Raw genomic sequence first — 24900 nt, 5'->3', positions numbered from 1 at the left:
GCTTCAGGAAAGGGCCTTTCTCAGTGTTCCTGTTCCTGTCATAACTGTTTTTAGAATCTGCATGTTGAGTTTTGATAGTGTCTTGTTCCTTCTACAGAGTTGTGATAAATTCTTTTATATCTTTAAGCATAAATATTCTATATCATATTGTAATATCTGCATTATTTTCGTGATCTTTTTTGGCAGCTTATTGTTTCTCTTGACTCACTACTCCTGGCTTTTCCCCTTGTATCTTTAGTACAGATTTTTGATTATAAGCTCATGTTCATTGGAATTTTATCCATGAAACTTATTTGAAAACTACTTTTAAATTGTTTTAAACTTTTTTAAAATTGTTTAAACTTTTTAATTCTGTCACCAAGAGAATTCTGTCACATAAATATAGACTTGTATTTAGGAATTCTCAGGAGACTTTTTTCTTTTTCCTCATTCCACAAGGCAAAGCAAGACACTGTTGATCACTAACGGGGAGTTTTTATTTCAGCCTCTGGGGCTTTATGTGTTTCTGTTGTGAACTTTATTTTCTGTTCACTGAACATGGTTTATTAAAATTCAGGCTATAGGCCACCAGGTAATAGACATTTCTATGGCAAATGCTGACTCCAACCTTCACTTCCTATAATTTCTGATCTAAGGAATTTTCTTACTTTGAAAAATACATTTTTATATTTTACTCAGCATTTTAAGAAGATTTCTACTTAAATGGCTTTATCTGAATATCCAGTTTACCCTGTTTCTGGAAGTGCAACTTTTATGTGCTATCTTCTCATGCCTCTGGTGTAGCAGTTGATATATTGTATCATGATCATGTATTTTTTTCAACCAAAACTAAAATTTTAATAGGTTGCTGAATGTGACTTTTTAGTTTTTGAATCCCTGACCAAACACAAAAAAGGTGGAAGGAGGTTGTATAAAGTAATTAGACTTTTCATTTAAGTATATATTCAAATATATATGAGCTGGAAGTACATCAGCATTTATTAGCTGTGTGACCTTGGGCAAAATACCAAAATTTTTAAAAGGCTTATTTGTTTTAGAGAGAGTGCTTGAGCCGGGGTAGGGGCAGAGGGAGAGAGAGAATCTCAGGCAGGATCCTGCTAAGCGTGATGTCCTAACACGGGGCTCTATCCCATTATCCCAAGATCATGGCCTGAGCCAAAACCAAGAGTCAGCTGCTCAACCAGCTGAGCTACCCAGGTGCACCACAAATTACCTAATTTTTAAGCCTCTTTCTTCACCTGTTGAATGGGATAGTGATGCCTACCTTTTTTAGGACTAAAAGACTGCAATTATTGTATAACTAAAACTAATACAACATTGTATATTAACTATACTGGATTAACAAAAAAAAGGCCGTGATTAAACAAAGCAATCTACATAAAATCTCCCAGTCAGGTCACATAGTAGGCATTCAAATGTTAATATCATCATCTTCCTCTCTTAAATACCTGATGAATTTTCCCTATGTTTTTCCCTTGAGTTCTTCCCAGTAAGGAATTTTAGTTAAGATAGTAAAAATATCTCAGCCATTTGCTCCTATTTAACCTGTTTTGTCTATTTAATGTTTAAATTCCTTTGACAAATATATTAGAAGTGATGACTTTTTCTGACTTTTCAATAATGAACTCCATCAAAGAGTTTCATGATGAGGGCAGATGGAAAATTCTCAATTCAGTTCAGCTTGTCAGTTTTAAGGAAGGCACAGATTATTACTTTACCAAACTAGAATTTTATTTTCTAATTAATTGCTATGAGTTTTATACCTCTGTGGATTATAAACAAGATACAGAAAAAATTACTTATTCTCTTTGGCCATCTAGTCCTTTAAAAGCTAATTTGTAAAGTGGTGTTACTGTAATAGGGCTCTATGGTGACACTTTGCTGAGCACAGCATAAAGGTTCAGACTTGTGGAATCACTGTGTCATATACTTGAAACCAATGTAACATTGTGTGTCAACTGTACTTCAGTTTAAAAAAAGCTAATTTGTTAAGAATGACTTTTAAATTTAGTCTGGATACACAGTTTCTTACTGGCCATTGTGATGCTTCTTTTCTTTTTTTTTCTTTTTTCTTTTTTTTTATTATGTTATGTTAATCACCATACATCACTAGTTTTTGATGTAGATTTCTATGATTCATTGTTTGCATATAACACCCAGTGCTCCATGCAGTACTCGCCCTCCTTAATACCCATCACCAGGCTAACCCACCCCCCGACCCCCCTCCCATCTGGAACCCTCAGTTTGTTTCTCAGAGTCCATCGTCTCTCATGGTTTGTCTCCCCCTCCGATTTCCCCCGCCCTTCATTTTTCCCTTCCTGCTATCTTCTTTTTTTTTTTTTAATATATAATGTATTACTTGTTTCAGAGGTACAGGTCTGTGATTCGACAGTCTTACACAATTCACAGCACTCCCCATAGCACATAGTGATGTTTCTTTACCAAACTTGAGACCACACTAATTATTTTAGTGGAGATGTCAGGTGTTTGAGGGAATTTCATGAAGCCAGTTCTCATTTGTTCATTGTAATTATGAAAAAATATAGCATAAAGGGAAAGTCTCTAATACTCTGATTTTAGGAAGTAGTTTTAACTTCTCTGTTTAAGATTTATCTCCTTTAAAAATCAGATGTGTTATCAAATATCTAAAACAAAACTTTTAAGTACTCTCTTTTCAGGCAGCGGGAGGGCAGCTCCTTTCCCTGCCTTCTTGTGGAATGGGCGAGGAACAGTGAAATTGGATAAAGGGTGGAGGTTGAGGGAAAGTCAGAAGTCTGACCATCCCTCATCAGTCTCTAAAAGATCAAAAGCACCTTTTAATGTAATTAAAATGTTCAAGTGAGTCTTTCTAGTTTGCATATGAGGGAATAGAGTGTCAGAGAGGTGACTTGCACTCCTAAGAACATATAGCTAGTTAATTGCAGAGCCAGGGCTGAAGGCCACTCCTCACTCACCTGTGCAGTCCTAAGCAAGATCTTTAATCTCTCTAAACATGCTTTTCAAGTGTCAAATGGGGATCATGCCTGCTTTATAATGTTGTATGGAGGAAGTGGAGATCATGTACATTTGTGTTTATGAAGTGCTGATGTCTACCAGGTGCTCAATAAATGTTTGTTTCATCTTGACTTACTGTAAATTACTTTTTTTTGTGAACATAATAAATAAAAAATTTGGCAGTAAACACAGAATTGAATATTTTATGGTCTTCCACTTTTTAACAAAATGCATGGGGTGCAGACTGGAAGTAAAACTTGTTTTGAAAGATTCCCTGAATCATTTTAGTGTGAAAAAAATGGGAGTTTTCCATCATCTTTAGATGTTCTGATTTTGGTCAGTGCATTATTGCCTTGGGTCAGGTATACCAGTTTATACAAAAAGCATTTTTGAAGAATTTTCCATGCCCTTTCTTTTGTGAATTGTTCTTAGGCAAGCTTTGATCCTCACTGAATGACCTTATAAAAGAAAGGGAAATAGCAATGAACTTTAAAACCTATACTTTCCACTCAATTTTTTTTTCAAGGTTAATTTACAGTGTTCTGAATCTCACCTTTGTGTTTGACCCTGGTTGAAAAACTCAAAATTTTTCTTGAGCACAACAGTCTGATCCCACTAGTCACATTTGAGCTTTACACTACTTCCTTTGCCCTTTTAATAAACACACATTCCAAGGATTGCATCATTTTAAATGGCTGGAGTAAGTCGATATATTCTCTTATTTGGGAAAACTGGGTTTTATTGATGACATGGAGTTTGGTGTTTGTTTACCACATTTATGGAAGGCATTTTGCTTTAAGTCAGTAACTGTGCAAACCAAAACCAAGAAACTTAAAAAACAAGATTTCCCTCTTTAAAACTTGTGGGTGTACCTAGTTCAATATTTTTCCTGATCAGGCTAGTGAAGAATTTAAAAACTGAGGACTCAGTATTCAAAGGGATACATGCACCCCTGTACTTATAGCAGCATTATTTACAATAGCTAAATTATGGAAGTAGGCTGGTCCATTGATAGATGAATGGATAACAAAGATGTAGTGGACACACACACACAGGAATATATTATTCAGCCATAAAAAAGAATGAAATCTTGCCAATTGCAAGGATGTGAATGGAGCTAGAGAGTATAATGCTAAGTGAAATAAGTCATTCAGAGAAAGACAAATACCATGATTTCACCCATATGTGGAATTTAAGAAACAAAACAAATGAGCAAAGGAAAAAAAAAAAAAGACCAAGAAACAGACTCTTAACTATAGAGAACAAACTGATGGTTACCAGAGGGGAGGTGGGCGGGGGATGGGTGAAACAGGTGATGGGGACTAAGGAATGCATTTGTCTTGATGAGCACTGGGTGATGTATATATGGAATTGTTGAATTATTATATTGTACACCTGAAACTAATACAACACTGTATATTTACGGAAATTAAAATTTAATTAAAACAAACAAACAAACCCTGAGGACTTAGGATCAGCCTTAGGCTCATTTAGCTATTTCCTTTTCCTTTACTTTAACAGTGGGGCTCTTAAGAAGACAATGTCTAGATGTTTACTTGAGAGATTAGTATTCCTTTTTTTTTTTTTTTAAGTTTAAAAGGATTTTAAAAAGTTTAGTGCAGTTAAAGTCCAAGCTGATAGCTGGTACATAAGGAAAACTACATATCTTAGAATATTCACCAGACTATATGTTAAAAACTTCATCTGCTGAAAATGAGCAGTAAAATGTCCCAGGCAGTATATATGAATATGTAATTAAAATACTTGTGTTACTAAATGAAAACATTTCTTATGTAGTATCTACAGTTGTACTTGCCACTTCATAAACTCTCTGTGAGTATCAGCTGAATAAATAAATGAATGTGAGTTGATATTGAGCTTTTTAATTGGTAGTTTTGAAAAATCAGTTTATAAGTTTTAATTAAAAGGACAGTTTGAGCTAGGGCTCAAGATGTGGCCTGTGGGTCTGCAAGATCAACATTATCACTAAGTCTCCAGAGAAGAGTGAGAGGAAGATGGAAAGACTTTGGCTGCATGGAGAATGATTCCTCCTCTGCCTCATTTTCCACCGGCTGCTTCAAGGAAAAGGAGACAGTTTTACTACCAGTCACTCAGGCTTTGACCAGCATGGGGGTAATCCTATTACCTTCTCAGCAGTGTTTAGCAGAAAAGTTTCCATCCAGACATCAACTACAGTATCCCCACTCATGTCCACATCTCCATCACCCCATCTGGCATCCTGGAAATGGTGATGCTCAGCTTCAACTGATGACATCATTCCTGGGGCTAACTTATGATCTGCTATGATCCACTCATCAGGTGGAATCCAGAGGAATGTGGGAGCATCAGGAAGCTCAGCATGGCAACTAAGAACCTGTGGCTTCCAACTATCTTCAGTGAGGAGGTCATAGATGTGGATCATGCACCTGCAAATCACATGGCTTATGTCATCTGTGAAGGTTGCATCAGATATAAGCCAGTATGAGCATATGTAATCTGGACATCTTCTGTTTCCCCTTTGGTGAACAGAACTGCATTCTCACCTTCAGCTCTTTGATCTCAGCAGGTGGTCCAGCCTGAATGTGATGAGCTTTCTGGGGTCCAGTGGCTTTTTGGGGTTGTCATCAATGCCTTCAGCTTCTTTCTGCCAGCAGAGAGAGTCATGCCCCATTTAAGACAGCACTTCTGCTGCACTACACCGTCTTTCTGCTCATGATGAAGGACTTATTCCTGGCCAGTGGCACCTCCCACATCAGTGTCTCCTTTGCCCTGTGTCTGTCTCTGATGGTGCAGGTCAGCCTACTGGGGACCGTTTTCATCACCTCCCTGCTGTACCTGATGATCACCCAGCCACCACATTGCTTTTACATTGTACCAGCCCAAAAAAATGCCGCCCCACTGCAACCCAGAAGGGAAGTAAGGGCCTGGGTCTCGCTCCTACCTACTGCCTGGCCTGAGGAGCCAGCGGAGCTGGTGGGGAGGGTGCCTGGTAACAAGGAGGCAGAGTTAAATGGATGCCCTACATCAACAAGGGCCAGTAGGAACACAAGGCTCAGAAGTAGCACTTGGTGGACCTATGGGTGCAGTTCAGCCACACAGTGGATGCTGTGCTCTTCTATCTCTACCTGCTCTTTATGACCTCTTCCATCATCATGGTCACTGTCCTGTAGAAGACCTTGGCGGATGCCCATTTACAAACCCCAATCTGGAGCTTCTCTTGCCTCTAGAAACCAACCAGGCTCTCATACCATCCAATCCCAGCCCCACAGTCTCGGCAGCCACCTTGTTTTTAACTCAGCCTTTCTGTGCAGTTTCAGACTGGACCCAGGTAGTTCCCTCTGTCCTCCAGACGTTACGTCCTTGTTCCTGCATGCCCTCAGCTCCCCTCACCCTCCCATGAGTTCTGCCTAGCTCCTCAGGATTCAGGTTCCTGAAATACCCCCTTGGTTGAATCACCCTCAATAAGCCTCTTTGCAGGAAAAAAAAAAAAGATAGGACAATTTGACCTTACTTTTTGAAGATAAATTTTTATAAAAATTCAACTAAGTATAATAATTTTAAATAATTTTAGTTGCTAATTTTTGCTAAGAAAGACCTAGGGGTTTTCTTTAAGTAAAAAATTTGTGTTTGATAGTGGAAATTAAGGATATAAACAGTATTCCTAGGAAACATTTAAAAATACAATACTGAATATCAGTGTGACATTTGGTATGCCAGTGATAGTTATTCTCTTATTAAATGGGTCCTAAAGAGCTACCAAAGTATGAAAATAAGAAAACAGTATCCCTTAAAATGTTGCATAATTCAGAATGACCATTATTTTCCCTATATTAGCTGAAACTTTCCCCAGTTTTTTCTTTTCCTGAATTATCGTGGTTTCATTGCTTAAAATGTGTTAAAAATATTTCTATTTAAATGTTTTTCTGCAAAGTACATATTTTGGACTCTTAATAATGACTTCAAATGACATTAAAATGCTAGATTTCTTTGTGATTAATTGGTTACCAATCTCACAGTAGTAAACATTCATGGATTCACAATAAAAGTGAAGATGTAAAGGAAAGGGAGGAAGATGTGTTCTTGAATCTATCATTGTTAAGTTTTAGTTAATGCTTTAAAAAATGCAGATTACTTACTTAAAGCTTTTCTAACGTTTTATTATAAAAATACAAAAAAGTTGTAGGAATTATGCAGGGAATACCATAGACGCACTAATTAAATTTTACAGTTCTTTATATTTGCTTTATCACATATGTATCTATCTATCTTATTTATTCATCAATCCATCTTTTTGCTGCATTTCAGACTAGCAGGCTTACATCAGCACACTTTAGCTCTTCACCATGCATACCAACAATCAGCATTCAATATTTGTAGTGTTTTGTCATTGTTAAATTTAGATAAAGTAAATGTAGTATTGAATGTGTTTTGACAAATGTATACATCCGTTAACCCAAACTCTTAGGAAGATACAGACCATTACCATGACTTGAAACAGTTTCCTCTTACCCCCCTCCCAAGCCCACCCCCACTTACTGTGACAATCACTTTTCTGAGTTTTTTCACCAAAGATTAGTTTTGTTTGTTCTAGAATATTATATAAATGGAAACATACAGTATGTACTTTATAGTATAAGGCTTCTTTTTCTGAGCATAATGTTTTTGGGTTTCATCCATATTGTTGCATAGTATCAGTAGTTCGTTCCTTTCTTTAATGAGTTGTATTACATCGTGTACCACAGTTAATCTGCTCCCTTGTTTATGGACACCTGGCTATTTCCTGTTTTCCGCTATTATGAATAAGCTGCTTGAGAACAAGTCTTTTACTTGCTGGGTATTTGTTTACATTTGGTTTTCTCAAGAACTTAAAAGAGTGTTAAAAATTGAGCTTACCCAATGTGTATCTTTTCCACAAGTCCATATTTCAGTGAATGATGCCACCATCGAGTGTCATCCTTGACTGCTTGCTGTCCCTATTCTGTCATGCGTAACCACAAAGTGCTGCCAGTACTATCTTCTTCACATTCACTCACTTTGCCTAGGACTGTAATCATTATCCTACTTGAAACCATCCCCATCTTTCAGCTGGATTGTCAGAACAGCTTCCTAACTGGTCTCCTTGCCACCTCTCTTGGCCCTCACTCCATTCCTTTCTTCAAACTACTGTCACTCATCTTTGAAATAATACACATTAGATCACATTACTTACCTATTAAAAAAATGTCTAGTTTCCCAGTGCTTTTAGGATAAAAAAGTAAAATCCTTGTCCTACTTTGCAAGTCCGCATGGTTTAACTCCTGCATCTTCCCTGGTCTCATCTTTCTAACCACACTGGGTTTGCATGTCTCTCCTGCTTCTCACTTTGGGCTTTGTCCTCCTCTGCTCTGGTCAGGCTCTCTAATTGGATCATTCCCATTTCCACACAATTGTGTTCTACTGTCTCCCATACTGAAGGAAAACAAAAACTGCCTGTATCAGTTCAGATTAGAATTGTGTGGAAACAAAGCAAAACAAAATGATTGCTGTTTAAATAAGGTGGAAGATTACTTCTCATAAAAGAACAGTGCAGGTCTGGTGTGATGAGTGTTCCCCAGAGACCTAGTAAACCGAGGTACTTCAACCTAGACAGTTCCCACGCCTGGGTTATGGCCCTTATCTTCATCATCCAAGTTGGAACTTCAGACACCACAGTCTAATCAGCAGGATGGAAGAAGGGACAAAAGGCATTCAATCATGAGATTTCCTAGAATTTCCCAGCATTTCCCTAGACAGAACTTAGTTTCCTAGCCATACCTAGCTTCAAGGAAGTCAGAGTAGTTATTTTAAGTGTCCATGTGCCCAGCTAAAAATTGAGAATTCTAATTGGGAGAAAGTGGACATTGGGGTAAGCTTTTTGCTACTGTCATACTTCCCTTGACGTCACGTTCCTCTCCAGCCACTGTCTTGTTTTTCTGCTTCTTCTCAAGAGTCAAAACTTTTTGAAGGAGTTGTCTGATCATATTCTATTTCTCAGCTCACACCAACTCCTGTGCTCACCCTTCCATTTACATGGTTTTGTTAGGGTTACCCATGATCCTGCTGTTTTAAAAAATCCAAGGGATAATTTAAAGTCTTCATCTGACTTGATTTATTAGTAGCTTTCAGTTCTTTTCTTTTTTCCTTGAGGAACTCCTCTATGGGGATTAGGGTGGAGTTCTTCCTTTGTCTTCTATGACTTCATCATCATCTACCACCATTCTGGAAGTTCATTCCCTCTGTGATGTTTTCAGCATCTCCTCTTCTACCCAGTGTCTAAATGTTGGAATTTCTCAAGGTTTAGTTTTGTTTTGTTTTTTAAATTAAAGCAGCAGATAAGAGTCTTCATTTTAACCATTTTTAAGTGGCATTAAGTATATTCACACTGTTTTGCAACCATCACCACCATCCATGTTTGGAACTTGTTCACCTTCCCAAAGTGAAACTTTGTGACCAGGAAAACAAGACCCATTCCCCATTCCCCCTGCCTCCCACTTATATTCTACTTTGTAAATTCTCAAGGTTAGTTTCATACCTAAATTGGAAGGACCTTTGTTTCTTCTTCATGTCCTTCATAGGTGAGAGCCTCAGATACCATTTAATTCCAAATTTTATATTTCAAATTAAATTTTTTTTCCTTCTGAACACTAGATTCTTAGCACCTTAGCCTGATATTTCCACTTGGCTGAAAATCCACTTCAGCGGCTCATGGACTTTAAAAATGTAGCTTAACTGAAATTTTTATGTTCTTAGTCTCATTTGGTCTCTTTCCAGTCTCAGTGATGCCAACCAGAAACCTGATGGATAACTTGATAGCTCCCCTTCCATCACTCCTCCCCAATGAAGTCAATCAGGAGTCTTGACTGTTCCACTCTCAGTATAAGTTGATTTGCTTCATTTTTCTTTATCTCTACCATCCTGACCCTTCTCCATGCTCCTAGCATCTCTTGCTTGACAACTGTAGTGCTCTCCTAGCTCATCTCTCTACTCCTGCTTCCATCAGTGTGATCTGTAAAACACAAATAAGGTCATGTTCCTACAAGGCTTAAAGCCCTTTATGGCCTTCCTAGTGCTGTTAGAAGGAGACCCAGCCCCCTCATCCATGGCTCTCCAGGCTTTATATGACTTGGCCCTTACGTCCTTCTCCACCTCACTGTTGCCCTTTTCTCCTACCTGCTGGTCATCTTTCAGTTCTTTTAACTTCTCGTTCCCTCCTGCTTCAGGGCCTCTGCTTGCTGTGTTTTTAATGTTTTCTTGACATCTTTCAGGTCTTGGCTTAACATCCTCAGATTGTCTCACCTAATACAAAGTATGACCCCTCTTATTGCTCTAACTCAGGGCATCCTGTTCTTTTTTAACCCTTCCCCCACTTAAAAAATGATTTCTTCCCCCTGCCTTTACTTCATTTCTCCCAGTAGATTTATTTTATTGTATTTGTTCATTTCCCCCAGTAGATTGTTAAGTGTGATCAGAACTGTTTAAATTCTATTGACTATTTATGCCTAATGTTTAATTCAGTGACTGGCATGGATCTGGCATGCGGTAAATATTTAGAAATGAATGAATCCTGCTCCCTCTTCCTGATATGATTTGCATCACCCCGTTTGATGTAACTGTGCTTCATATTATGGCTCATTTCTTCAAGGTAGCCTTCCCTGATTAATAGATACATGGCATCTCTCTGGTAGGTGATATCATTGCAATTTATAAGTTTCTTTCATGAAACTTCTTATGCTTTGTAATTAAAGTAAGGGTTGTTTGGTTGTTGGTTTCCCTGACTATACTATCAGCTTTGTGACAGCAGTGGCCACAGCTGTTTTGGTCCATCATTGTTGCCCTTCGGTGAGCACAGTGTCTCATACTTACCTTGTTTTATAAATGAATGCATGGTGGTAAAATACACCTCACCAACTGGTTCAGATTTCATAACGCAGAATAATTATGCCATTTTATCAGCTGTGAATAGGTGTTGAAAATTGCGGATGTACTGAGAGAATCTTAATTTCTTGAAACCAGCATTTAGAAAGTTTAGTGGTTTTTAATTGGATTCTTCTTAAATGTTAAGAACCTAAAAATTCACAAGGGAAAAACTGTTATGAGATTTTACTCTAAGTATCACATGAAGACATCTGAAATATTGCCAAATCTAATTCTGTAGTTTTGCAGATTAATGAAATCTTAGTACATCTGCATGTTTGTCTTTCCAGGTCTCCCTTGTGACATCATTAGTGCACTTAAGCCTCTTGAGTAGCTTCTTTGGAAATTTTCATAATCAACTAAATTCATTTTTGAAATGTATAAATACTTTGAATATTACTCATAACTTTTTATAGGCTCCATACTTTTTTCTATTTCAGGAAGATTTAAAATTACTTTTGTAGGAAAATACATTTGTAGTACAGTAGGTATTTTCTATCATGCTGTGCCAAATTCAGTGGGGTAATACTTTAATTTTCTGGCATCCTCTTGGAAGTGATAATTTCCCAACATTAATTCAGGAAAATTTAGTGGTTTTAGAATTTCTAGTATATGCAGGGCAATTCACATATAACTTTATGTTAGGCTTAATTGGACTCAGTTTCCCAGCAGCCTTTAGCTGTGAGCCTCTCCACCGAATGCCCTAGACCCAGAGTCATGTGCTGGCCTATAAAGCTGTCTGTTCCTTCTTCCTAAGATCAAAGTCCAGCTCATTATAAAATGACTGAGGCATAGGATTTTCTGATTCTGGTAGAAGCACTATTTGCTCACTTTTTTGAGTATTACCACAATCCTGTTATTTCTCTTTTAACCCATCTCAGGTAAACAGAAAACAAGCGAATGGCTTGCTGGTTGTATTTGGTATACACACGTTTAGTTGAGGCTATATTGTATTTATCTAAATAGTGATTTTGAAATAAATTATTTAGCTGCCAATATTTTAAAATTAAGGAGATTTTACATCCCAGTCTGGTTTGGTAGCTTTTCTTGAAAAATCTGACAGTCTGGCTACTTTGGGTCAGCTTCTACACATGCTGGTTGGAGCTAGTGGTGTGCTCCTGTTTGCCTCCCCCTCCCTAACTCCCTCTCATTCCCTGACGTGGAAGCCTGGTGTCAGTTATCATTTATCCTTGCTGTTGTACTGTTGGTTTTCTCATGATGGAGTAAAATAATTCTTGTACCCATATCTATAGGTCAAGGGGAACTGTGAATGAGGGGACAGTGAGTGCCAAGAAAATGAGAGAAGATGTATTTGTTTGGGGCAATGAATAATTTTTGTCTATTTTTTCTTTTGTGTAATGTATATTTGAATTAAAAGCATGCACTGTGCCCATTCATTCCTGTTCCTTGCCTGCCTCCAATTGACATTTGAGCCAGAGATTCTTGATTTAGATACATGATCCTAAAAAAAAGAAAGTGATTCCACCTTTGGTTCCCTCAAAAGATAGTAGATTATTCTTCTAGAAGCTTATGGCTCTCTTGCAAATGAAATGCCCAGGCATCCTCTTTGTGACTTGTCAAGAGGGTAGCTGTTGTTGGCTTTACCAATAATTAGGCCTTGTAAGACCTGGCAAGTTCACTGTAAGTAAAACAGACTTTGCCCTCAAAGATAGGTTATCTTTGAAGGGGGGTTGAGCCAATTTAAAATAGAAATATAAGTCTCATAAGAAAGACAGTATAGCAGCTCTGAGGAGGGGAAGATTATATCAGATTGAGGGGACCTTGAAGTTGCTTTTATGCTTTGTGATGAACAACAGGTAGAAATTGAGTGCTGGAGGCAGTGGGACAACAGAACTGCTTATAGAAAAAAAAAGATGGGGATTGGGTGTGGGCAGGGCAGTGGATAGTGGTGGTGCTGAAGGTGTGGGGACTGAAGAAAAGTAAAACCAGAGAGGTGGGTTGTGGCCTGGCTATGGACAGCCTTAATGTTAGGCCAAGAAGTTTGTGCCCAACTTAAGAGATCATGAATAAGGGCTGGCAGACTTGAATTATAGGAGGGAAATATCAGAGCTTGTGTGTTAAAGGGAAGAAAACTGGAAGTGCTCTCACCGCTTGTGAAGCCATTGGTAGAAATGCTCAAGGTGGTAATTACTTGGATGGAAGGTTGTCTTAGGTTCTGGGCATAGTTTTGGAGAGAGAATCACTAGGTCTGTGCAACTGATTGGATATAGTAGTGTGGGCAGTGAGGGAGATGGGGAAGAAGCTGTAGTGTAGGAGAGGGGAAGGGACAATGTTTTAACACATGTCAGAGAAAAGTATGGAAGTCAGAAGGAGGACCTGGTTTGGAAGATGTATCCAGTAGGATGCTTTTTGCTTCAAGTAAAAGGCTGGCCTCAACGATGTGAACATGTATTGGCTCTCATTACTGAAGAGTGCACAGGGAATGGCTTCAGGAATAGTTTGATCCAGAAGCTTTGTGAGGTGGTCCAAGATTCAGAGGTTCTCCTGCTCAGCTCTGTCTTCCACCCTGATGGCTTTCTCCTAAAGCTGATTCTCTCCTGTAGCAGCAGGCAGGGCTCCATGTGTCTTTGTTTCACATCTAGTGGGAGAGAGAAAAACCTTTTCAGAAATTCTCTTTAAAAAGCCAGAAAACTTCATTGTCAAAAATGACCGTCAGACAGACCTCTTCTCTTTTTGTCTTTGGCCCAAATTGGATTATATGCCTACCTATTCTTTCTTTTTTTAATTGTGGTAAAATCCACATAACATAAAATTTACTGTCTTAACCATTTTTAAGAGTCCAGTTCAGTGGTAACACAAAAGTTCATACTGTTGTTCAGCCATCACCATCAGCCATCTGCATAGCTTTTTCCATCTTATAAAACTGAAACTCTATACCCATTAAACAGTAACTCCTCATTGCCCCTCCCAGCAGCCCCTGAAAACAAGTCACCATTCTACTTTTTGTCTCTATGATTTTGATGACTTTAGGTAAGTTTTCTCATATAAATGGAATCATACAGTATTCGTATTTTTGTGACTGGCTTATTTTACTTAGCATAATGCCTCAAGGTTCACCCATGTTGTAGTATATATTAGAATTTCCATCCTTTCTAAGACGGCATGCTATTCCATTATATGTGTGTACCACATTTTGTTTATCCATATTCATTCATCAGTGGATACTTGTGTTGTTTCCACATTTTAACTGTCACGAACAGTGCTATTATAAACGTGGATGTACAGATATCTCTTTGTGACCCTGATTTCAGTTATTCTGGGGATATAACCAGAAGTGAAATTGCTAGATTGTGTGCTAATTCTATTTTTAATTTTTTAAGGAACTGCCAGTGGTGTTCCCCGTTGCTCTTTTCCACAGCAGCTGTTCCATTTTACATTCTTACCCACCGTGTGCAAGGGTTCTGATTTATCCACATCCTTGCCAGCACTTACTTTCTGCTCCTTTTTATAGCAGCCATCCTAATGGCTGTGCTCTTTCATTATACTTCTGATTTGTACCTTCCCTAATGACCGGTGATGTTGAGCATCTTTTCATGTGCTTATTAGCCATTTGTATGTCTTCATTGGAGAAAAGTCTGTTCAAGTCTGTCCATTTTTGGATCAGGTTGCTTGTTTTTTGTTGTTGTTGTTGTTATTGAGCTTTAACATGCCTACTCTTAAACCAGCCCCTGGCAATGGGAGTGGCATCACTCTATTAGATACCCAGGTTGATTCCTGGACCCTGGGTAGACAACTTATAATGTCCACTTAAGTGAGTCATTCAGGGACCATGTTTGCATGTTTCTCCCAAAGGTAGACAAGAGGCCATGAATTCCAGATGGGCAGCTATAAAATGGAAGGGCCTCCGTAAGCTTGGGTCCCTGCATGACTGTGTGGAACCAAGCCCTTTGCTGACTTAGGCAGTCTGTTTAACAGGAGAGAGAAGCTTTTGTTGTGTTCGTCCCCTGACATTTGGAGTTGTTATAGTAGTATAACCAATACACACATCTTCAGTATTCTTTTTCTGAAGCAAACTTTTCTTGAACCCAGTACTCGCTTCTTTGTCTACTTACCCAGTACAGCCTACACAGAATTTTATCTTATTAATGTCTCAGGGATGCCATTATAGATCTGCTGTTGTGCCGATCTGTCATTCCCAGCACCAGTGCCACTGGAACTTACTGAGCTAAGTAGGATTGTTTGCTTAAAGAAGATCAGGGTGACCAGAGTGATAAAATGTGTTGCCTAAAAAATCATATAATGTGAATTCATGTAACTGGAATAATGGGCTTATGAAAAATCAGAGGCTAGAAAATTACAATCAAGGTTTGGTAACTTGATTTTGTGAGAGATATCAATACTGTTACATTTTTTTCACAAGTTATATACTGTTAAACCATTATATTCAAGTCATATACAAGTTACGTCTGATAGTTCAAATTTAATCTTTTTATAGCTACCTATGATAGCAGGTATGATAGAGATCTGGTTAGTCTTTCTGAGGAATTATAATAAAGTGATAGTTGGAGAATGAAATAGCCTTAAGAATCATAGATACTTATGTCTCAGGAGAACCAAGAAACTGGCTCTTCACTAACACTGTAGGTCATCACAAATAACTTACCCATACCCCATGAAAATACTCTTTGGTTTGGAGCACAGGTTGGAAGTTGGGGTCCATGCTTTCTTTCGCCCACAGTGTTTTATACATAATTGAAATAGGTAACATTTAGAAATCAGATTTAACACAAAAATCTGGCTCATCTTTTAAAATGGGCAAGTGTGGGCCCCTGAGCGGGTGCCAGCTGTAGGCTAGGGTGGAAGTGACAGAACATAGGCATCCCACTGTCCAACCCCATACTGGGCATTTTAGTTGAAGAGCTTCTCCATTATTATGCACATACACCTTGGGAGAATAAATTCTGTCAGTGATTTAGAATTTACTTTCATTTTAAGGAATATTCACTCAGTTCCTTTGTTCTGATAAGCACATTCTACAGGGATACCAGTTTTTGAATGAGTTAAAGGAGACTGTGTGGATGGAGTGGCTGTGCTCAGATACACCAAGTGCTGAGTGATTGGAGAGTCTTAGGTGACCATTGCCTGTTGTGTCCCCTTTGTCTAACTCCTTCATCACTGCTAATTACTTTAACGACACTTCTTAGAGCCTAAGTGCTAGATTCAAATGTTTAGAAATGAACAAGATGCAGTTGGTTGGCCATCAGGAGGCCACCTCTTGGTGGGATTGGTAAAATGAGCAAAGAAATAAGCACTATCATGTTGCCACAACATAGTGAGAATGGGGAGGAGGGAGAGAGGTGACTTCTGCCTGGGCGGGTTGGGAGAGTTCTCACAGTAGGGGACATATCGGAACTAGGTTTTGGTCAATATGTAGGAGTTCGCTGAACTTTTTGAGATAAATTAGTTAAGCCTGCCTATAGTGTGGAACAGTTTGAAACCCCTTATTAGTGATTCTCAATGGGACATAAAAGGTGATCCTCACCTTGCACAGCAGGGTGGGACCATAAAAATGACCTTGTGAGCTGTAACTTCAAAGTACTTTCAGTAATCAGTGGGAAAATTGAATGCTGTGCAACTTACTAAAAATTTTTATGAAAACATTAAAGAGTTCCCTGTCAGTGATAAATATGTAGGAAAATGAAAAAGATATTAAAGCTAATATTTAATGCACTGTATTTAAATGTTACAAATATTTAGAATTAATGTGTTTCATTTCTTTGTAAAAAAACTTGTCAAGAATGGTTGGAACCGCGGCTTTTTTTGTTGTATAGTTTGTGATATGGAGGGAGCATCTTTTCTCTGCCTGGGTGAATTGTCGTGACCATAAGTCTAGATCAGATTCCAACATGTCATCCTTTGTACTTTCACGGTTGTGGAATATCTCCCACAATTTCTTTAACATGAAGTTTTTTGCTGGCATCAGCTCCTCCTTGTCATAACCACTTTCATCATTTATGTCCCTGAGTTTGTCTTCACTCAGTCTCCTCTGGCCACATATCGCAGCCCCTCCAGCAATGGCAGTGTCAACATTCCCATCGTTCCCTACGGATCCTATACCCCTGACGTCTGACTCAAGTTTCACTTCCAGCAATGTCACTGTTTGTTTGTTTGCTGTACTTTCATCTTGGTTGGCCAGTTTCCACTTTTGATTATCCATTTTTGTAAAATCTCACTTGTTTTTGACCCTGGGAGACAAGAAGTCAGTACAACTCCTTGCTTTGCTGTCGTGCATGAGGTAATTACAGATGTGCAGTGAGTAATCCCTAACACACTTTGAATTCATCACTGATCAAGATGCATGTTATATATGTAGTGATTTGTGTACTGAAGAGCTGGCAGTGGCATGTGTATTTGATGCAGCTACTCACAATTAATGTGCTTTGGTAACTGGAATGTAAACTTGTCTTGTTGGGGAATTGGTGTTGTTTACCTAAGCTGTGGTAACTACAATTGGTGCATCTTGGGACTGTGCAAAGCCAGGACTGTCTCTGTGGCCATCTTGAGTGGGTTTGTCTTGCCCTTTGTTGGAAGTTCAACATCTGTAACCCTGGCCACTGAGTGCCAGTGTGGTCCTCTATTGCATCACTATGACAACCAGAATGCTTCTGACACTCTCTCTGTGTGCATGGGGTGGTGGTCCTTCCCTGGATTGAACCATTCTGGGGCCATCTCTGGGTTACTCTGTCATTAATGAATCAGAGTGCTGAGGGGCAGCCACTCTGCTGCTAGTGAGCACTGGGAGGTTGAGCTTTCAGATGACCTCCCCGCAAGTATATGGTGCTTTCCACTTACTTTTCATAAGCCAAGTGGGTCAGAAATTGCTCTTGCTAGAGTCACGTGACTTTGATTTTAGCCAGACTTTGCTACATACCTATCTGCTGCTTAACCTCTTTGATTCCTCATTTTTTCATCTGCAAAATAGGTTTCACATATCTGATTTACAAAATTATTGTGTGGAATACATGGGAAATGTATATGAATATTAGACAAATGTGAGGAATTGTTCTGGAGATGATGAATAACTGAATCAGTGAGATGCATTTCTTGGATTTAAAATGAAATACAACAGAGCCTTCTAATGTCTCAGCAAAATAAACATCCTCAGCTTTTAGACACCCCCTCGTGTGAGAAGTTCACTACTTTCCCATCTCTACTTTTCAGAGTTTTCTAGTTGGCTCTTTTCTCACGTAGCTCCCTTCATGGTGAAATGCAGCAAATTGACTCACAATCCATTAGTATATGAAGTAACTTTAAACAGCTTTCTCCATGAGGATAGACGTTATTTCTCTATTGATATAAGGAAAATAGAGCACAAATGAGCTGGGTTTGGTTTTTTTTTTGGGGGGGCGGTTTTGGTGGGGGTTTTTTGTTTCTGTTTTGTGAAGCAGGCTGCAGATGGCTCCCAGCTGGTAGCCATTTTGAATGATGAATTTTCAGTAGTTTAGAGTATAAATGTCAAGTTAGAGTGTTCAGCATTCTTTTCCTGGTCCAAGAATAAATATTTCAAGTAAAGTCAGCATAAATAGACTTGTCGTTGGTTGATCTGAGATATTGTTTACTTACCTGTGGATTTTTAACTTTATGTCTGGATTGAAGAATTTGGTGAAATAAGCACGTTAGTAGAATTGTTGGTTTGGCAAAGGTTTCCGTCATCTGTAAGATATTATCCTATAATTGCTGCAAACTTGCAAAATCTGTAGTATAGTGAACATTGGTAGATATGTTCTCTTTCTACATGGTGTACTAATCTGGAATTTGTTGGAGCTGGAAAAACGTATATTATCATTTGAGCATTGAGAATATAAGTAGAAATTATTTTTTATCGTGGATAAAACTACATGTAGAATTTGATTGGATATTACTTTGGTCTAATTTCAACAATTTATTTTGGTTAAGTGAAATTATTTAAATGATTCCTTGTAAATCTGTGATGAAATTTTTTTCTATAGCTGATAGAACTTTTTTCCATTTAAAAACATTCCAACTTCCAGCCCATGTAAACATTACTCTCCCTTGCCACCTCTCCCTCCCTAACTCCCCATAGAAACTAAAACTAAAACAGGAACATACGATTCCATGTTTATTAGATATCTTTTTAATATAAAAAAAAGCAGTGCTGTTACTCTTTGATCAGGGTACATTATGCCCTGTTTACAAAATACAAATATGAATAAGAAAGTTAAGATGACTAACTTCCTAAGCTGTTACATATCCACAGCATGCTATCTTCATTCAGACTTTTCATCATGAAAAAATAACCTTCAAATATGAACTACAAAAATATATAGTCTTTCTGATATAAACTATCTTAATTTTAATTGCTTCATATGTTTCAAAATTGATATTCTTGGCTCAAATACTTTTGTTACTATAAATATTTTCTGTTCATCAGATCTGAGATTAGCAAAAGAATTCAGTTACATTTCCATTATTAATCCCTTGTAAGTAATGAGTATAGCAAGTCTAACAACGGAAACTTAAAATAGTTATTTTTCAAATAGTTTTATCTTTAGATGAACACCTCCCAAATCTTCTCTCCCCATGACATAGAGAATTGCTGCTTATAATAAAAGAACTAAAGAAATCTAGCAGAAATTGGTAGAATTGAGAAGACATTCTCTTGACAATGAAGATGTCCATAAGTTGAAACTGACCTATTTGAAATGGCATAAACATATGGCATCCAGAATTATGAATTAGAACAAGCCCTTAAAATATTTAAGTTGAATCATTTTCAGTAAACATTTGAGCTTTGATTTTTGTGAAGGTAGAAACCAGGACAATATTAAAGAAACAAAAGCAAAAAAACTAGCTGGAACTCACTTTAGGATTTTTCTCCCTGAGACAGAAGATAGTCATTTTCTTCTTGGAGGTTTTGTGGTTTGTACACCAAGGCACTCCTTTACCTAACTGACATCGTGATACATGGCGTCCTTGCTCCACAAGGAACCACTTGCCATTTTAAGGATGTTTCCCAGCTTTCAGTTCAAATTTCACACATCTTATGTGTTGCAGAGGGGTTGGTCAGAGTTAGCCACTTAATAATTATTCCTTGAATGCAAATTGAACATTTGGACAGTATGCTGGCTCGCTTAAGAATTGGAGCATAACACGGGTTTCTGGAAAGTGATTTCCTTGTAGGAATAATTGGATTGTGGAAAATGTATAATATCCTTTTGAAAAGGTGTCAGTGTTCTCATCCATTATGAGATCCTTAAAATAAACTGCTAGTGGTCCCACTTCTATAATTTTTTTAAAAAATATCACTTCAGTACTTAAGGTTTTTTTAAAACCTGTCTGGATTTTGTGATGATGCTAAGAGATCTCCAGCAGCTCCTGTTATACTTTGCCCCGGATTATCTCCTCTGTCGATGTACTGATTGTTTAGATGTCACAGGAACTTGTTATGTCAACAACCCAGTCTGCTCAGTGATTTTATATTACTTGTGTCTACACCTAAGCTCTTGTTCAACTCAAAGACATGGCCTCTTTGAAAAGGAAAGTAAGCACTTAGGTCAGGGTTGTCTGGAAGCCCAGAGACATCTTTTTGAAACTATATGTAACTCATCTGTAAGCTTTCTAGCCCCCCCCCTTTTTTTTTTTTTTTGCCTCTAGGAGAAATCCTAGCTTTATCTCTGACCTCCTTTAGCTGCTTTATTAATAAATAATCCAGAATAATGAGTTAAAATAAGTGTTTAAAATATTTAAGGTATACTTTAATGTTTATAGAAAATTATTCAAAATTAGTAGTTTGTTCTTTGAGCTTTGGTTTTGTGAAGGTCGAAACAGGGCCATAATAAGATTTTTTTTAAAAAAACCTAGTTTTTTTATTGTTTTTTTGTTTGTTTGTTTGTTTTAGACATAAGAGAGTCATTTTCTTCTCAGAGGTTTTGTGGCTTCTTTGATTTCAGCCACAGCTTCTGGACCTCACCTTTTCCAGCTCCCTTGTTTACCTTGATTTACCTATTTGTCTTGATGATCATTTAGGACATCTTTTTAAAAATAGCTTGCTGGATACAGAGCTTCTGACTTGCTTAGTGCCCTGATTTCTGCTTCTGCAGCCCATGATCTGCATCCTCATCCCACTTCTACCAGGGCTCATGCTTCCGCCCCCTTTTCCAGTAATCCAGCTTCAATCCTGGGGTTCCTGGGCCATTGTCCACCCATACTCCCAGCAGAGAACTATACTTACTCCTCCTCCTGATCATAGGACTGCTTTCACTCTACTACTCCATAACTGGTTGAGGCTAAAACCAACTATTAATATGCAGTATCTATGCTGTAGGAACTGACTTGGAGTCATTGGAGGTGATGGTTTGAAAAGCTTCATTGAGAACTTCCTAAGGAGAATTTTGACTTCCTAAAGTGAAGTAAGTGTGGCCACTTCCTATTTGTAGTTACTCTCCTGGTTTTCAGAGTTGATTTGTAGTGAACGATAGCCAAGCACAGGTACTGGATGGCTTTGGTTTGTGTTGTGTCTTCAAGGCTATATGAGCATGTTCATGTGCAGATCCATAGGTGGGTGGAGAAGATCTGAAACACATTTGCTGTCCTTGATGTGTGAAGTGAGCCTTGAAGCACCTCAGCCACACTGAATCACCCTCAGACCCTCTGGAGTACCTGCCCTCCCTCCTTCTAGACCTTTCTACATGTACTCCTCTTCTGTGTGGGACTCGTTCTCCACCTTTTCTCCAGCTAGCTGTTTCTCTTCCTTTAGGTCACACCATTAATAGGCATTTCCTTGACATAACTTTCCTTGACTACCCATGACTAGGCTAGGACTCCCTCTTGTACACTCTCATATTGCCCTGCCCCATTATGAAACTTGACGCACAGTACATAATGGTGGGTTAACCTGTCCTCTTCCTTGTGAGACCATAAGCTCCTGGAGGGAAGCACCATCTTATTTGCTGTTGTAGCCTTAGTTTCCAGGACAGTGACTGACCAAAGGTAATCAATATGTAATTAACACAAGGGTCAATATTATCTAATCATCACTGTGGGCCATGCTCTGTGTTTGGGGTTTTCCACATGTTTTCTTATCAAAACCTCACAACAATTCTATGATCAGGTACTATAATTAATTATACAGAGGATAAAAGCTGATAAAAGTAATTTATCCATCATGAAAGTGGTACTTGACTCTAGAGCCACCTGTTCTTAATAACTAGATTACATAAAATGATGAACAAATAAAGGGTCTGAGAAGCATGTAGTCGGAGCTCTATATGGGGATTGCAGCCTAATGAATGACCTGTGTGGTTGGCATTGACTGGCCCTGATATTCATATTTTTTCTAATCATAGAGGGAAGGTCAGCTATGGGTGCCAGATTCCAGGAACTAGTAATTCATTTTCTTTAGAAGGTTTGACATTTACTGTAGCTCATATAACTTTGGAGATCATGTGATATGGAAGGTAAAACTCTGGTTTTAGAGTGAGGGATGCTAAACTTGGCATAGTCTCTCTTCCCCACACAGATGGTGTCAATGTTAGGTAGGTTGAAAGTGAGCATTTCTGAGTCCCACCCCTTCACTGCACAGTGGAAACCCTGGACTGGTGGGAGGCTTGGAGGAAGTGTGTATAAAGTAGCGTTTTGACTTGATGGCTATTATATACTATGAGGATATTTTCTCTGGCATATTATTTTCTATCATGGAGCATCTATTGGTGTTTAATAAAAAGATATCAAATATATATGCAGGGTGATTTCTAGGAAGTTCTGCAAATGATTAAGATTTTAGAAAGTTATGTCTTGCTACCATATGTTGTCAAGGAAGCTTCTCTCTCATTGTAGTATAATTATGGCACCCAGCATAATTTACTGGATTAAATGGCCAAATTATTTAATTCAGGAAAAGAAAAATATATAGATTATGTTCTTACTGCTTCCCCACCAACAGAATTATAGTAAGATCTCATTTTTCCATTTTATCTCTTTGGGTGTCTTAGCCAACTTAGAGGAAAATTCTGAATCAATTTTTAGTCACTTTGAAGGTATATGTATGTATAGTAGCTTGAAACTATAGGGTGACCTCATAATTGGGGCTTCCTGCCCTCATTCAGTGACTGTTGAACTTATTCATAAATTTACTTTTAGTTGACATTCAGGACTTTGTAGATTATATTTTGGAAAACTTTTACTAACCACCTCCCTTAACCCGACCTTTCAAGTTAGTGGCTGTGAACCATCTTTGTGAGCAGGTCCTGTGTAGGCACCCAGTCCACTGTCAGCGGTTGGCTTGTTTGTGTGTGTCCCTGACTGGATTGTAAGCTTGTGGACACCAGGAATTGTGTCTTATTCATAGCTGTGGGTTGTGGAACTTATGGTACCTAGGTAGGCTCTTGATAAATATTTGTAGGACGTTAAAGCAGTTTGTCATGCACAAATCTTAAAGCATATTTTCTTCTTCTTCTTTTTTTTTTTAAAGATTTATTTGTTTATTTGACAGAGAGAGACACAGTGAGAGAGGGAACACAAGCAGGGGGAGGGGGAGAAGGAGAAACAAGGCTTCCCGCCAAGCAGGGAGCCCGATGGGGGGCTCGATGCCAGGATCCCGAGATCATGACCTGAGCCGAAGGCGGACGCTTAATGACTGAGCCACCCAGGTGCCCCCTAAAGATATTTTCAAATATGTATATACATGTTTTAAAAAGAGGCCCTATGATCTGTATAGTTTGGTTATTAAAAGTATGGTCTTTGCAAGCAGTCTGGTGTTTTTATCCCCGCTCTGCTGCTTCCTAGCTGTGTAAGGAGTAGAGGTCTACTTCATAAGCATGCTATGAAGACTTGTTTACCTAAGTGTATCCTGTGCTTTCAATGTATAGGGTAGAGAGCTTACTTTTGTTTTGCAGAGACAGATTATAAACAAGTAAACACAGAGAATAGGAGAATTTCAGATTGGGCAAGGGGTAGGAGGGAATTTAGTGAGATGGGAAGAATTTGAGTTGGGGTCATGCAGAAGTGGAAGGGACTGTGGCAGCTGGGCGAGTCAGCCTGGACACGGAGGCCATATAAGGAAGCCTGCTGGGCATATTCCTGGGGAGCAGAGGAAGCTGAAGAGGATCATATTTATTTATTTTATTTTGAAATATGGATTTAGAGCTAACAATTTAATTGTGAAGACAACCAACAAGGACAGCATGGATGGCAGGAGAAGAAGGGGGCCCAGGTCTTACAGGGTTGGGTTGAATAAGTTCACCTACCTTCAGGGCAAGGCCAGTACCTTGACTTAGTGAGGACAGTGTGATCTCACTTGGGTTTTTCAATCTTTAATAGATACACAGGTGTAGAGAGATATTTCTATGAGAAAAATAGTAGTGCAAACACCATGATAAATGGCAAGTGAGTAATACAAATGTGATGATAATGGCAAGTGGCTCTTGACCTCCGTGTGAGAGACCCAGTAGGGGTTTGGGGGGCAGCCTGGAGACTCCTGGGCATCTGGTCCTCAGTGCCAGCCAAGTGTTGCCATGTGGGAATGTGGGCTCCAAGTGCTAAATCTGTCAAGTTTCCCAAAGACCCAGAAATCTTAATTTCTATGTGAAATTCCCAGAGTTAAAAATGTTGGCTCATGTTTTAAAAACCTTACAATGGGTAGACAAATGCATCTGTGGGCTGCCAGTTTCAAACATCTGCTGAAAGTTCTTTTATGCTATGAAAAGGGGGATTATGTGAAGTACGATGCATGTGTAGCCTTATGCCTAATACATAGCCAGTACTGAAGGAATAAAGGTACTTTTTTATTAATTGCACCATGTTTAGTTGTCTTCACCTTTAATTTGTTTAGTTAACTCTAAATCCATATTAAAAAACACATATCGGGGCGCCTGGGTGGCTTATACGGTGAAGCATCTGCCTTCGGCTCAGGTCATGGTCCCGGGGTCCTGGGATCAAGCACCACATCAGGCTTCCTGGTCAGCAGGGAGCCTGCTTCTCCCTCTGCCTGCCACT

At 38.6% G+C, this 24900-nt stretch overlaps 1 protein-coding gene and 1 pseudogene across 1 annotated transcript in view; both read left to right on the top strand.

The window, feature by feature from the left end:
• Window positions 1-24900, top strand: part of BICC1 (BicC family RNA binding protein 1) — a 304648-nt gene that overhangs the window by 165274 nt on the left and 114474 nt on the right. The window lies entirely within an intron of this gene.
• Window positions 5010-6164, top strand: LOC114224738 (5-hydroxytryptamine receptor 3C pseudogene; annotated as a pseudogene).

This window comes from Eumetopias jubatus, unplaced genomic scaffold, assembly GCF_037043125.1.
Source record: "Eumetopias jubatus isolate StellerSeaLion01/CBP00866 unplaced genomic scaffold, mEumJub1_p1.0 scaffold_17, whole genome shotgun sequence".
Lineage (NCBI taxonomy): Eukaryota > Metazoa > Chordata > Mammalia > Carnivora > Otariidae > Eumetopias > Eumetopias jubatus.
This window is presented reverse-complemented; position numbering and strand designations above follow the sequence as displayed.